We start from the raw sequence: 15,447 nt of genomic DNA, 5'->3' as shown, positions 1-15,447 counted from the left end.
GAACTCTATCTCCTGCTCAGGAAGAAGACCTGGAAGTTCATCTGGGAATACATCTGGAAATTTGTTAACTACTGGCCCTTTCTAAATCATCTCTTAGTGTCACAAACCCTTCCAAATTATCCTAGTATTTCTTTTTACCATATTGATATCCTCATAATTACTATTACTATCAATTCATCGGTTAATCTTTATCTCTTAAAGTCAGACATACTTGTGACTTAGTCAAATCTTATCGTTACTGTTGGCGCAACTTTTGCAAAAATATTATGAACTTATATGTCATTTTCTTGTTAATCCTCAGAGAATTTTGGTAGAGTTTTCTTTGTATTTTTTACTATCTGAAAACTTACATGCAAAAAATACCAACAACTCCTCACAGGGCCAATGTACATATATTATATCATATCGTAGCTGCACCGGGCTTCCTATATCAATCACAATATGAAAATGATGAAATTGCCCTGTATATCCAACACAAACTGTACTTGTCACTCTTTCCTGTTTATTTGCCCTTTCCATCTTTAATTGCAGGTTTCAAACATACTGCAGCATTCGTACTATGTCTAACATATATTCCGTTTATAGTTGTTGGTTCCTTTAGCTTCTTCTATGCACACTTTCTAACTGGACTTATTTGTGATATATACACTCAACCCGTTTCCTTACTATACTTACCATAACTCACCAAAATGATGGCCAATTTGCCATTCCATATATATAAATTCCCATTATGTTCCCTTGTTATCCAATTGTAATATGTATGTGCAATTATTCTCCATCCAAGATTTCAAAATTCCCATGGGTGGGAACGTCTTGGTCACTGTTACTCATAAATACTTGGTTGTTGACTCTTTTGATTTCCCCTTGCCGCTATTAGGTAATAATCTATAACAAATGCACATACATAGGAAATTTTGATAAGCTCTCCTATACCTGTAGTCGATCAGTCTCTAGTCTGATCCGGTGATCTAGAAAGTGAAGTGTGCTCATCTTCATCGTCTGTCCACTATCTACTCGTCTGACCTTCATCGTCTTCTTCATCTGAATCCAGGGAATGTAGATAACCGGGTAACTCCTAGTTTACCACTGAACAGGACAAGGGGCTAGAATAGTCTGTAATACTTACTGGGGCAGCCGGTCTGACTTGGTTCCCTGGTAGGGCTTTAGGGACTGCCTCCCTAGATATTAAAAACTCTAGAGGAATTTTTGTTGGGTCCTCTAAAGGGTCAATCTCAATAGAATAACTGAGGCTCCTCCTACTCAATCCTGGAGCCTGAGGTCCCAAATTTACCCTAAGGGCATTCTTAGCACCCCTATTATCTAAATCTGGCCTCTTCATCACTCATAAATATGCACCTACATACAGAAAAAGATGTCAGAAACAATCTTTCCTAGGTTCAGGATCTATAGCACGATCTAAAACAAAAGGAAAGGTAAAATCATAAATGTCTTGTAGCCTTCAGTTTATTGATTTGGTGCACAACACACCGATAAACAAGACTCTACTAGACATGACTTATAGATACTCTGAGGATGAACTACTTTGATACTACTTTTGTCATGACCCAACCCATAGGCCGTGACTAGTGCTCGAGTTGGGCCCTTGTATACATATCTGTTAGACATCGTCAAACTGAAACCAAACACAATATGGAGGCTTTGTGAAAATAGGACATCATCTCAAGCGTTACATACATGTATCAGGGTAACTCCTGGAAAATCACAATCAAATTAACACATCATAATACATGAGCCAAAAAAGCTGTCACTATATACAATATCTCAAGATATGTACGTACGCAAGCTGACAAGGCTGCCACTACGAATGGGAACATCCCAACATACAAGTCATATAGGCACAACCGAACACATATACACACAACCCACACATATGTCTATAGGCCTCTAAGAGTACCATCAGTATCATATGACAGGACAGGACCCTGTCGTACCCCAAAATAAACATATATACACATCAAAAAGGGTTTGTATCAAAAGTCTACGCTCCAGGACAAAGGAGCACTCCAAGACAGCTGAATAGAAGTCCTAAGCTGGTGGATCACCAAAGCTAGCATCTATACCTGCAAGTATGAAACGCAGCCCTCCCCCCTAAAGAAGGAGTGGTCAGTACGAGATGTGTATTGTGTATGTAAAGCATGAAATATAATAAGAAAGATCATAACCGAAGTAGAGAGTCTAGGAGACAAGTATGATAATCAAGAACTCACTGTATCTGTGCCTTATGAAACAAATCATGCATATTATTATCACATACCATACCCAGCCCATTATGATACTCGGTGCCATAATCGTATCATTATATTATCATATCATTATATACATATATCGTACCCAACCCTCTAGTAAGGGACTTGGTGAACAAAGTTGTGCGCACATATATTGTACCCGGCCCATTGTAGGACTCAGTGCCACAACTATATCATTGTATCACTATATCATCATATAGTGTACCCGCCCCTCTAATGAAGGACTCGGTGGATAATATAGTAAAATGTGCGTGATAAGATACCCAGCTCGAGACTCGGTGAGAGATGTAATAAAACTATGCACGAACAGAGCAGTGAGTAACCATATGCATTTAGATCATCATTTGAGACTCAATAGATAAGTAGACTAATCAATACTTGAGTATCAAGGCGATAGTCATGTTCAGTACTCTTTGAATGTCATTATGAACTATATTAAATAAAGCCTCAGGGATCATAGTCACGTATCAAGATAATGCGAGACATCTCATGAAAGTTAAGGAGATTAATCATTATAGAGTCTTTAAGAATAGGGAATTTCACATACCAACTACTGTCTAATGTATAGAAGACTCAAGGGTAGTAGCTCAACTACTTTTAAAGTTTTAATGCCAAGAAGTAAATAAGAATCATGAATTATACTCGGAACCTATGAACAGAATTACTCCAAAGCTCATATTATATATCACTTATGTCTAAGACATGCCAAAAGAAAGAAGGGATAGCTTTACATACCTTCAATCCTTATCCGTAACACAATACTTATACGTTGCCTGCAGTGTCTCAACCTATATTGAGACGTCAAGAACTGTGGTTAAGCTATGAGAAAGTTTCAAAATGTACTCCAATGTTAGCAGCCCATTTCTAGAAAATTATGCGACATTTCCCTTATATTCAAACCAACTACGTAACAACTAAGTCAACATCAAAAACCACACGTTCAAGTGCTTTATCAAAGTTAGCCAAGGCAAGATTCAAGAGTGTTCCAAAATAGTCCACACAATATGACGTTCCATAATTTTTAACATAATGACTACAACGTAATCAAGTTACTCTTAATGATCTATAGCCACAACACTTCATCGAATGACCTTATAATAGTCTAATAATTACAACAACGCTATAGCCTTAACTACTCTTAGTCCTTCAATTCAACAAGAATTTACTCCTACAATTCAACAAGAAAAACAACACACCCAAAATAGCCCCTAACTAACAACGTAAAGAGATGCCCGATACTCTCATGAATACCTACGAACATGCCAAATGGACCATCTAAGTTCATTATACATTACTTAATACATTCATTTCGTCTAAGTTCATGAACTACACCAGCAACCACACTTTAACAACATCACCTTCTTATGTGCAAGAAAATTACGTTAACATCATATAAACTTCTACAACAGCCCACACAACAATTACAACTTCCACTTTAACCATTTAATTCCTTCATTCTCATTACATAACCCATGAAAATAACAATCAAAATATTAATGAAATTCAACTCACCAACATCAATTAAAATAGCTCCTACGGCTTCAACAACACTCCAACGCCCACATACATAATTTCACTTTTACACAGTCACAACACGTCCAAATTTATCCTAAAACATATAGAAAATAATTAACTCTAACCTTAATAAGTTGGCTTCTTAAGTTGGCTGAAACTTGTGAATTACACGTTAGGCCTTCTTGCTACTCCGATGATTAGTTCACTTTATTAATCACCTCCAATTGATAGAAAACTACCTTGGAAAATTTATGTGGGGATCAAAATTTGGGAGCTTGATATGTTCAGCCATGGTCGTGAGTTGCCATGGCTTGGACTCTCCTTGTTTTTCTCTATATTTCCAATGGTTGAAAATAAAAGAAATGATCTTATTAGTCATCAAATTGGGTATATATAGGCTACCTAGGGGTTGGACATGTGTCCACCCTAATGATATGTGTCCATTGTTAACATGTGTCCCATTATCATCCACACACTAATCAGATTGTACCACATGTCTTGGTGGGTCCACTTAGTGGTCTAATTAAGTTAATTAGTCATAATTAATCTCTAATCCCCACTTAATTTCTTCCACAAGTTTGCAAGTAGTTGCATCACTTACTTGCCATTTTCATTTAAAATACAGCCCGCATATTCCAAGTAGGTGCATCAACTACTTGTTCTTTTCGTAGGTTAGCAATTAGTCTTACCTTAAGAAACTGTGTGATCCTTGCTACTTAAACTAGTCGTGTAATCAAGTAGCTTAATTATGTAAGACATCTAAACTAGTAGCTTAAGCAAGTAGGTCGATTAGTCTATGCAAAATATGAGGCGTGACATCCTCCTCTCCTTAGGATCATTTTGATAACGTCATGGATACATGGATCACATGGCAGCTTTAGAAGAGCTTAAAAATGTTCCAATGTATAAAATTATGGGATATAACATATAAAAAATACGTATTTGATTATAACTCATAATATATCTAAAATATTCATACTCGAACCCATATTAAAATAAATTAATGAAGAACAATAAAAACAAAAATTGACTAAGAACTCAATAATTAAATATTGATTTTACAATATTTTTTCTAAAAATTTATATTGTCACATTATTATATAGGTATTGAAAACTCTATATTTTTGAGAATAATGTCCATGGAAGCTAACTACTTAGCGAAGTTTAGTAACTTTAGAAGATAAAACAAAGTAGGGTGACTTTTTGGTAGACAAAACAAAGTTGAGTGACTATGAAGGCCATTTGCTAAAAATTGGGTGACCATCTAAGCTTGTAAATCATGATGATAAGCAGTGGCGGAGCCACCTTGTGCCGAGGGGTTCATCCAAACCCTCTTCAGCAGAAAATTATATTATTTATACATGATTAATATAATTTTTCTTATGTATATAAAGTAGAATGTCGAACCCCCTTCGACTAGCTCATGTGTCTACTTATTCAGATTTTGAACCCTCTTATTTAAAATTCTGGCTCCACCACTGATGATAAGTAATATAGTCAAACATCTATATAATGACAGACTTTTTCTGAAAATTCTATGGCCATAATAAGGTGATGTTATATATGTATACTAACATTTGATGTTTAGATTTTATTTAGCTATTATAGACTAAGATATGCAACTCATTTAGTTATTATAAACAAAGTGTGCAAAATAAGAAAGAATATGAATGTAAAAAAAAAAACATCTGTAGTTTTTCCTCATAAAGTTGTAGCCATAACTTATGGGCACTATTTAAATATAATTCATTTACTTTTAGATATTCGTACTTGAAATTTACTATATGCATGATATTGATTACCATAAATATTTCTATATATTATTTTATACATAATATATTTCTTACCAAAATATTTTAACATAACATTTAATTTAGTATGATTGTTATAGAGGGATAATTTTTAAAAAAGTGTACTGCTATAATGAAAGACATTATATAACATGAAAAAAAACTTTTGGAGAAAATCAGACTATTATATATAGTTATAACGAATGACCGTAATAACGAGTTTTGATTGTATCTGAAATATAGATTTTATAAATATTTTATACGAAATAAACAAGTCTCTAGCAGATAACACACATAGAAGGATTAAGAGATCATGCTAAACAAATTAAGTTGCCAACAACAATTCTAGAAAGATATAAATGATCTCTAGTGCAACCCCTTGTTACTAAATGCAGAAAGGGGCATGTGGAATTCAATCAGCAGGTTCCAGTTCAAAATTGGAATCGATGGTAACAAAACCGCATATTTAAGTTATGTTGTGTGCTTTTTCTTCTACACATTGCATTCTGAGGTCCCACAAAGGAGGATGTATATCTCTTCAGTAAAGATGACCATGATAGGAGACATCTTTGTCTGTTCAATAAATAGTAAAAGTAAGTGGAGGCACTAACAACTAACTTCAGATTAAGACGACTGATTCAATTTACGCTAGAACATAGAAGGATAATTTAATGCAAAACCCTAAATATATTGAAAATCTGATGAAAAATATTTGATCACGAAATTTGTAGAAAATTTTCATAGCTTGAAGCATGTTAAAGATATTTTCATTAAGCATATTTCATTCGATGTAGATGTACTCAATAAAATTCAAAAATCTCTTCTAAAATATAATTAGGAGCACTAGAAACTAACAAATTTCAACTCTTTTTATTAAAAAAAAAAGAAAAGAAGTGAAAGAGTATCTCCATTATCCTTCTAACAAAAGTGAAGTTGAAGCATAATATATAGGCCATCAAATAAGGGGCTAAATGTCACATCCTTAATCTTGAATTAAACGCATGTGTGACACTTGACAACTTGCTAACATTCTTGTACTACTTGCTCAAAATTGTGATATGTCAATAGCCTAAGACACTAGGAATAGCTAAGACAGGGATAGAGAGAACACAAGATAATCGCAATGAAGGATAGTATTGGAGATAACTAGAATTATTTGCTTCATGATTTTACAAATGAATATCCCTCTATTTATACTAATCACTTACTGGCTAATATGTAAATAATAATTATTGTGCAAGTCCCTACATATTTATAAATAAGTTCTCTTTGTACAATACTCTAAATGTTTAGAATATTTCAAGGACTTTCAATGTAAATCTATGATATTCTATGATCTACCATGAAAAATTTTCACATTTCTCTAGAACCTTCCACTAAGGACTAGTCTTCTTCCTATGCAAGTCTTCCATATGGATAACTTTATGCCACGTGAAACATATGTGTCATAATGACGTAGTAGGTCATCATTCCCTCCCCTCAGTTGATATTGCAACGATCGCAACGCATTGGTACTGCTTTAACCTTTGGATCTTGTCTTTAAATTTCCACAATTTTTCATATTTCTCCATGTGGCTTCTTCTGGTGATTTTCCCTTTCAATGGAAGAGGAACACGACAATAGATTTGTTTCCTTATTTTTTTAGTGATCTGGTAATCAATCATAGCCTCAATCTCCCAATCATGTGAGGTGGTGATAATAATAGATGCATGAGTCGATTGGACTTTATTTGGATCATACTTGTCTTTGAGGTATGGCTTAAGAATACTGGCATGGAATACAAGATAGATCTTAAAATGCAGAGGTATGTCAAGCTTGTATGGGATCTTGCCCAGTTTAGCAAGGATCTTAAATGGACCCTTGTACTTGTGAAATAGATTTTGGTGCATTGCCCTATAGTGCCTTGAATAGTCTACGATTAAACTTCACCATGATCATATCCCTAATAACTATCAAGATGCTCATGATGTGGTTAAAAATGTGACCGATGTTAAAGGCAAAGAGGCATGTCAAAGCATAATGAGTTACCTCTCAGACCAATACTCAAAATGGAACTTTTTGATGTTTGTGGGATTGATTTCAGGGGACCTTTCATAAGCTCATACAGAAACATCTATATTTTGGTAGCAGTACACTATGTGTCCAAATGGGTCAAAGTTGTACTGTTGCATTTCCTAATAACGACGGAAAAATTGCCATTGTCTTTCTGAAGAAACACATTTTTTCTAGATTTAGTACCCCCGAGAGCCATCATAAATGACGGAGGCTCACATTTTCACAACAAAGAATTACGCAGCTTACTAGCCAAATATGGGGTGAAGCACAAGAAATCCATTCCCTATCACCCTCAAAAAAGTGGGCAAGTCGAGGTGTCTAACCGAGAGATCAAATCAATTCTTGCTAAGACCGTCTAATTACACAGATTGGGCAAGGAAGTTAGACGATGCCTTGTGGACATAAAGAATAGAGTTCACGACTCCTATAGGGATATCCCCATATCAGATGATTTTTAGGAAAGCTTGTCACTTGCCATTTAAGCTAGAACTCAAATCTACGTAGGCCTTGAAGAATATAAATAAGAATTGGTCAAAAGTGGCACGCGCAAGAGTAGATGTTCTTAATAAAATTGATGAGTTCCTATTAACAGCTTACGAGAGTGAAACAATCTACAAAATACGAATAAAGCATTTTCATGATCAAAAGGTTTTTAAGAGAGAATTTACCCCATGTGATTGGGTCTTATTGTTTAACTCAAGATTGAGGCTATTTTTTAGAAAGTTGAAATCAAAATGGTCAGGACCATTCAAGATATCAGAAGCTCATAATAATGGAGCGGTTGACCTTATGGGAAAGAATGACAATATTTTTAAAGTTAATGGTAGAGTGTCAAACACTACTTGGGTATTAGAAGAGATTCCCTCAATTAAAATGCTCTATCTAGAAGAACATTGGATGTAGATCCATATCATCGTATTGCGACGTTAAACTAGGTGCTTCCTGGGAGGCAACCCATGTCAAGAGTCCACTATTTTCCTTTTCCCCCAACGAAAATATATGTATGCATGCCTTTTGAAAGGTGATAAAGAAGAAGTAGGTATCAATCTAGAAGGTGCACTGAAAAGGCTAACACATTATTTCAATTGTGAGGTGCCCAAGCAATCGCACTCCCTCAAAAGATTACTGCAAGGAAATATTAGTGACTGGTGTTTCAGTTGTGATCCCTCTGGAGTGATACCAGTTGGGTCCATTCACACGCAGTCTCAATCCAGATTCACCAAAAAAAGGAGAGATATGTCAAGAGAAATATATGTTTAACTTGCGAATCACTAGCTTGAAGATGGAAGCCGCCCATCTTAACATCGATCCCATACAGACCACTGAAGGTTCTTCTGAAATAATTCACCAGAATCAGCATCCCTAGAGTCGCCGATCAGGCATTGTGAACTCCAATCTAATCCCAGACATGAACTAGAACACTAAAACTTCACAACCTTATTTCCCTTGCATTCTACGCTTAAGCAGTTAACACGGATAGATAATTGGCGTCTCGCCAATCGCTGCAAACTCAATACACTTTGTTTACGGTGTATTCACTATGAGGGAATAACGTATTTTGAGTTTGGGGGATAAAAATATTTTAGTTATCTTTAGTTAAATAGTAGTAAGTCAAATGTTTCTAAGGGTTTTCTTTATACCGTAGTTCTTTTCCAAGGAGCAAACTATTTTATATTCATTTCCTTTTATTTATTTTATCTTCCAAGTCTTTTTGTATCAAAACGAATTGGTGTTTCCCAATGATAGATTGTGAGGAAAATTTCTTTAGATAAATGCCAAGTTTTTGTGTTGAGTCGATCTTGTGTCACACCACCACCAAAAAGTTTGATTGGTAAAGGAAAAAATTTCAAATGATTTAGAAATGAGAAAAGTAAACTAAAGGGCAATCTCTTGTCATGGCTCGTACATTCTTACTTTTGCTTTACGACATACAAGTGGGCATCCCCATTGTAGTTTGTCAAAAGTCATTTGATTCAATTGATTTTGAGACTAGCTTGTGAATTTGTTGGAATGAAATACCTTGTGCGGAAAGGATTGATTCATTCTTGTATATATATGTTGTCTAGACTTTCCCCAAAATGTATTTTAAGTCCAAATTCTATATTTGACTTGGTTTGAAAGATGAACCTAGGCCCTTTTTGAATAGTTACTCGATCCCAAAATTTTCCTCCAAATGATATGATCTTAGTGATCCCCTTGAGCCTAAATCAAATTCTTTGGCCACCTTATCACATACTTTGAACCATTACAATACTTTGTCTTGATACCCTCATGCCTCCCTATGTACCAAACAAATTGTGAAATAGGTTAAAAATCTAAGTTTGGGGGAGAGAAAGAGAAAAGATGAATGATGAAAAATGTAGGCAAAAGCCTAAATTTTGGGAGTTGTGCGAAAAGAAAAACAAAGAGGTTCGAGCTAAAAAATAGAAGGCACCACAAGCTTCAAAAAACAAGTGTTGAAATTAATTCATGGATGAAAGAATGCAAGAAAGAAACAAAAATAAATAGGTGTTAGCATGCATATACCTCAAGTGGAAAGAAAAAGGAAAGTTGAAAGTAGTGATCATTAAAAGGGAGAAATAAGGTGGATGAAAAAGCCAAAAATATGAGTGGGTGTTCAAAGTGAGAAATTAAAGCATTAGGGAGGCATCTTAGTCACTTGACCAAATGATACCCTACCTTTTTTCCAAGCCTAAGCTAAACCAGCAAGTTCTTGGGAATTTTGAGACTTGTCAATCTACATTAGTGGCAATCCACATATAGGTAAAGCCTATGGGTTGATGTGTGTATACCTGAATTCATTTACGAAAGTGAGTGTTTTCTCATAATCTATAATCCCCTGAAATCATATTCTCAATTGTGTGTAGGATTCTCTTTTGTGTTAGTGGCATTTCATCATTTATATGAATAGTGATGTATTGATTTCAATTAAGTTGCATGAATGTGATAAGTTCGTGTGAATCTTTAGGAAAACTAAGAAGGTTGATGTTAATGATCTGAGGTGTTCTTAAATTGTGCTTGAATGAAAAAGTATCCCAAAATGATGCTTTAAAATATTTTGTTGACCTTTGCCTAACGAATAGTGGTGAAACCAATAGTGAGTGGTGCTTATTTTATAGTCATTTTATTTTGAGTCTTTTGTTTTTTGTTTTTTTCGAGGTAAGTATATGATTGTGCAAATCCTATCTTGGGTACAGCTTAGCTTTAATCCTATGCTTAGTGAGCGTTTTGCTTGAGGACAAGCAATAGTTCAAGTTTAAGGGTTTGATGAGTTGGTATTTTACCAATTTATTGGACTTAAATTCATGAATTATTACCTGTTTTAATGTTAATTGAAGGGGTTTTAGGCCCTAGTTCTCTTATGTGCAGGCATTCCTTAGAAAAATCAAGTTCAAAGAATTTGGAGCTAAAAACTACTGAAGCGCACCGGCAAAGGAATTGGCGCCTCATAGAAGCTGACAGGTGTCTCACCGACTAGACTAGAGCAATCTATCTTAGTACCTGCACTACAATCGGTGCATTATAATAGATGATTGGCGGTTTGCCTGTCGAAATGCAAAATCTCCTGAAAATACTAAAGGTTGAAGTGAGGCAACGAATGTCGTCTTACAATGATGGATCATCGTTATGCCCGTCCAACGCAAGTCTCGATGCAGAAACTGATGGGCCAAAATACAGTTATGAAAATTAGTGCGTTCATTGGAAAGTTGTAAGAACCAAAATCGAAATTTATGAAATTATGCACCATTATTCTCATAATTTAATTTACCAATTGGAGAGAGTTGAGAGAATTTTCTAGAGAGATAGAACCTTCAAAACCATAATGAAGAGGTCTTAGCTTGTAGGCAAAGTGTAGCTTAGACTAAATGCTATCCATGTACCAAACTCATTTTTTGGAACTAATCTTAGCCTATTCGAGTTGAAATCCCAATCGATATACCCACACCCCTAGTCCTTTAAAATATTGATAGACAAAGTTGTTATAAATCTCTATGTTTAGTACTTGATAGTGATAAATTGTAGTTGATAGCTAAAAGCTCCACTTTTATATATACATTTTTGTTGAGAACTATGATTGCTAATTTATTTGAGTTGTTTAATAAATCAAAGAGAAGTCCCATCTGCCAGTCCTTGTGGATCGACCTTGACTTCATAAGTTGGGCATTATTTTGCAAACTACCGCCTATGCTCTTGTAAGACCCCGAAAGTTGAAAAGTTGAAACAAAAAAAATCCCTCCATGTGTGACTGTCTCTGAGTCTATGACTCCCCATACGACTCATTTATACTCCTATGACTCATAGGGAACAAGTCGTAGAGGGAGCTCTGGAGACTTTTTAGGAACCTTCTCAGAAGAAGCCCAAGGAATCAACTGGCCGAGTCATAGTCCTGTTGACGATTCATAATATTGACTCATATCAAAACTTCAGAGATAGGGATTTTGCAGGTTTTTAGAACCTGCAGGACGACTAGGGCCTATGACTCATAATCACTTTGATGATTCATAACCACGACTCGTAGGAAGAGATCAAAGACCCCAAATCTCAAGATCTCCTCAGGCCTGCAGCATGACTCAAGTCTACGATTCGTAGACTTGAGGACGAATCGTAGAAACAAACTCGTAGGTCCAAATTCAGTTTTAATGAAGGGTAACATTGTCTTTTGCCAAGTTTGGTTCAATGACACTATTATGGTCAAGTTCAAGCCTATAACTACCCAACCCTTCAAAATTCCTCCTATTCTTATTCATTCTTCTAAAAATCTAAGGCAAGATCAATCAAATTCCATCAAGGTTCTCTCAAACTCTCCTACAAATTACAAGTTAGGTTTCCAAGTTTATTAAGTTTCTTCTTCAATTTTGGGTTGATTTCACCAAGGTATGTGGGGATAGAACCATGGATTCCCAATGTTTTCTAACCTTAGTTATGATTAATTTCATTGGATGATTTCAATTTTATTTTTAATTATTATTAATGATCATTCTAAGCATGTTTTTATATTAATTGCATGATTTCAAGTTGAATTATGAATGCCAAAGCATTAAGCTATTTCAATCATGATTATGAAGTTCAAAGATGAGTTACATGAATTTTTATTATGAAGTCCTATGATTTTCAAAGAAAAGCTTTTATGAATGAAGTTGAGATTTATGATGGAGTGATGAAAGTTATAATGATGATGATGATCCAATAAATTTATTATGGTGTAATAAGTACAATTCTTACACAATCATGTTTAGAGGATGATACGGACAATTCTCACCAAATTTATAAATTCATGTGAATCACTAAAGTTAATGAGCTGCTCTAATGATCACTTCCATGATGAAGTTAACGATGATGTTTTGATGTTTCTAATGAATTCCGTTAGAATATTGACTAAGCATCGAGGGGAATTTTAGGTGGGGTTCGATTCGGTAACATAGTTAGTTACCCAAGGGAATCCTAGTAGCAATCTAAAGTCCCAAACTACGTTTTCTCTGTATGTTGCCTTTATGGCCTAGCTAGTGGATCCACATATAACTCTTGAAGTTAAAGTTGTTCTCAAGTAGTCTTTCTCTTCTCGGTGTAGGAGTTACATCAGATTCCACGTTATAGCTCGCATGGTCTTAGTTGTTGGTTAAAGGTCATATCCCACACAAGTTCTATGAAATGATGTAAGTTTTACTATGAAGTTTATGATGCATTGACCATAAGTTTTCATGATATTTCAAATGCTTTTAAGTTGTTTCATGCTCATTATGATTCGTCATGCATACTATGCCATATTGCTCATGTTCTATTCTTTGTCCATGAATATCTCACATACTTAGTACCTTATATGTACTAACCCATATTTTATCCACATTATCTCATAATGTAGGAGCTGACGACCACGTTCATCCTACTCGTGGCTAGAGTTAACTTAGCACTCTCAAGTTGTCATTGGTGAGTCCTCATTTATCGAGGATGGGACTTTCTTTTATGTTGATTACTTTGACTTTCTTCTGTGATTTGGGGGATCTAGGAGCTTGTCCTAAGCCCCCATCAAGTATAGACTTAGAGGCATGTTTAGACGATTAAAGGGGTGTAGTCCATTTTGGACATTGAGTTGATTTTACTTTCTCTTTTGACATCTATGTTGGGTTGTTTTCTTCCGCATATTTCATTATGTTTAATTGTCTTATGTATGCTATGTATGCTATGTATGCTAAAATGGCTTGGTTGGGATCCCTCGGGTTTTCGATCACCGTGTCACGTCTAGGTCCTAGGCTCGTATCGTGATAGCTCTGAAGTATGAGATACATTTGAGCGTTCATTAACATACAACACACAATCACTATTAGCCCGAACAAGCACAAGTTGTCACTAAATACCTTTACCGACTCACTTTCTTGGACTCTAGTGATTATCTGAATTGAATCTTTTGAATTTTTAGGCTCTGTGAATCAATACACCACTTAGACTCTATGGTAAATGTAATTGTTACAATCACTATTAGCCCGAACAAGCACAAGTTGTCACTAAATACCTTTACCGACTCACTTTCTTGGACTCTAGTGATTATCTGAATTGAATCTTTTGAATTTTTAGGCTCTGTGAATCAATACACCACTTAGACTCTATGGTAAATGTAATTGTTGTTTCGTAGGTACAGTCCGCTCGCCTCATAGATATGATCTATCTAACAAGTATGCTCAATGTATTAATCAACCAGTAGGCTCCAAAATCCTATAGTGTTATTGTTTTTTGTGCTAGAACAAGCTCATAGATTGCATTCAGCTGATAAAAATATTACAACAATAGCAAATAATCACAGGAAACCTTAATACAATCATAACATATTTTTCGAGGTTACTAAGTAAGAAATAGATGGTTGTTATTAGACACTATAACATGTTGTGATAGCCAACTCAATAGTATAAGGCCACAAGTTGATAGCGATGAATATAACCCATAACAAGTTTGGGCCTTCAGAGTCATGCCAGAAAAGCAAAAAAGAAGCTTTAACATACCTTTCAACTGAAGCTCAATCAATCAATCGTAGCACAACAAATGCAAGAATCAACAAGATTGTAAGAACGATTCATAGTCAATCGATAAGACATTAGGTTGGCAAACAACCGGCCCACTTTAATTCAACAAATGACATCACAATCTCTACCAACCAACAACTAATAACAGTACTAGAAAATTGTGAATTACATAAGTATTTTCTTGGGGATTAAATATGAAAATTCTCAAGGAAATTTTCTTGGAGATTTTTCTATCAAAAAATCCGATGGTAAAATTTTTGTAGATAATTATTTTCCGTAGATTTCAAAATCCCCAAGTAATTTACCTATGAATTTAAATTTTGCATGTAAATTACTTCCGAATTTTCTTGCAAAACATATTAAAAATACCAGAATTTTTTTTGATAAAAATTAAGAAAAAAGGAATTTTCTTACAAATCTTTTGGTAAGTAAAGCCGCAAGAAGATATTTTAATTAATCTTTAAGAAAAATTCTTGTAAACAATATTAATTATATTATCTCCTAATTATTTATTTTTTCCATTGAACCCAGTTTAACGTAAGTAATTGCTCCTTGAAATTTCATTATGCTAATGTTCTTACTCATAGCATCATAAATGCTAAACTTTTGGTGTCTTCCTCCAGTGTAGAACAAAATGTACCAGTGACACCGCCAATTTTTGGTGTCTTCTTCTAATTTAATTAATTTTAAAGTTATATTAAATTAATTAAATATTTAAAATATAATTTAGATATTCATAAATTAAACAAAAAATACTATAAATTCATTTCATATCAATATCATAACAAAATATATCTTAAAATGTTG

The sequence above is a fragment of the Solanum dulcamara genome, chromosome 9 (genome assembly GCF_947179165.1).
Source record: "Solanum dulcamara chromosome 9, daSolDulc1.2, whole genome shotgun sequence".
NCBI classification, from domain to species: domain Eukaryota; kingdom Viridiplantae; phylum Streptophyta; class Magnoliopsida; order Solanales; family Solanaceae; genus Solanum; species Solanum dulcamara.
This window is presented reverse-complemented; position numbering follows the sequence as displayed.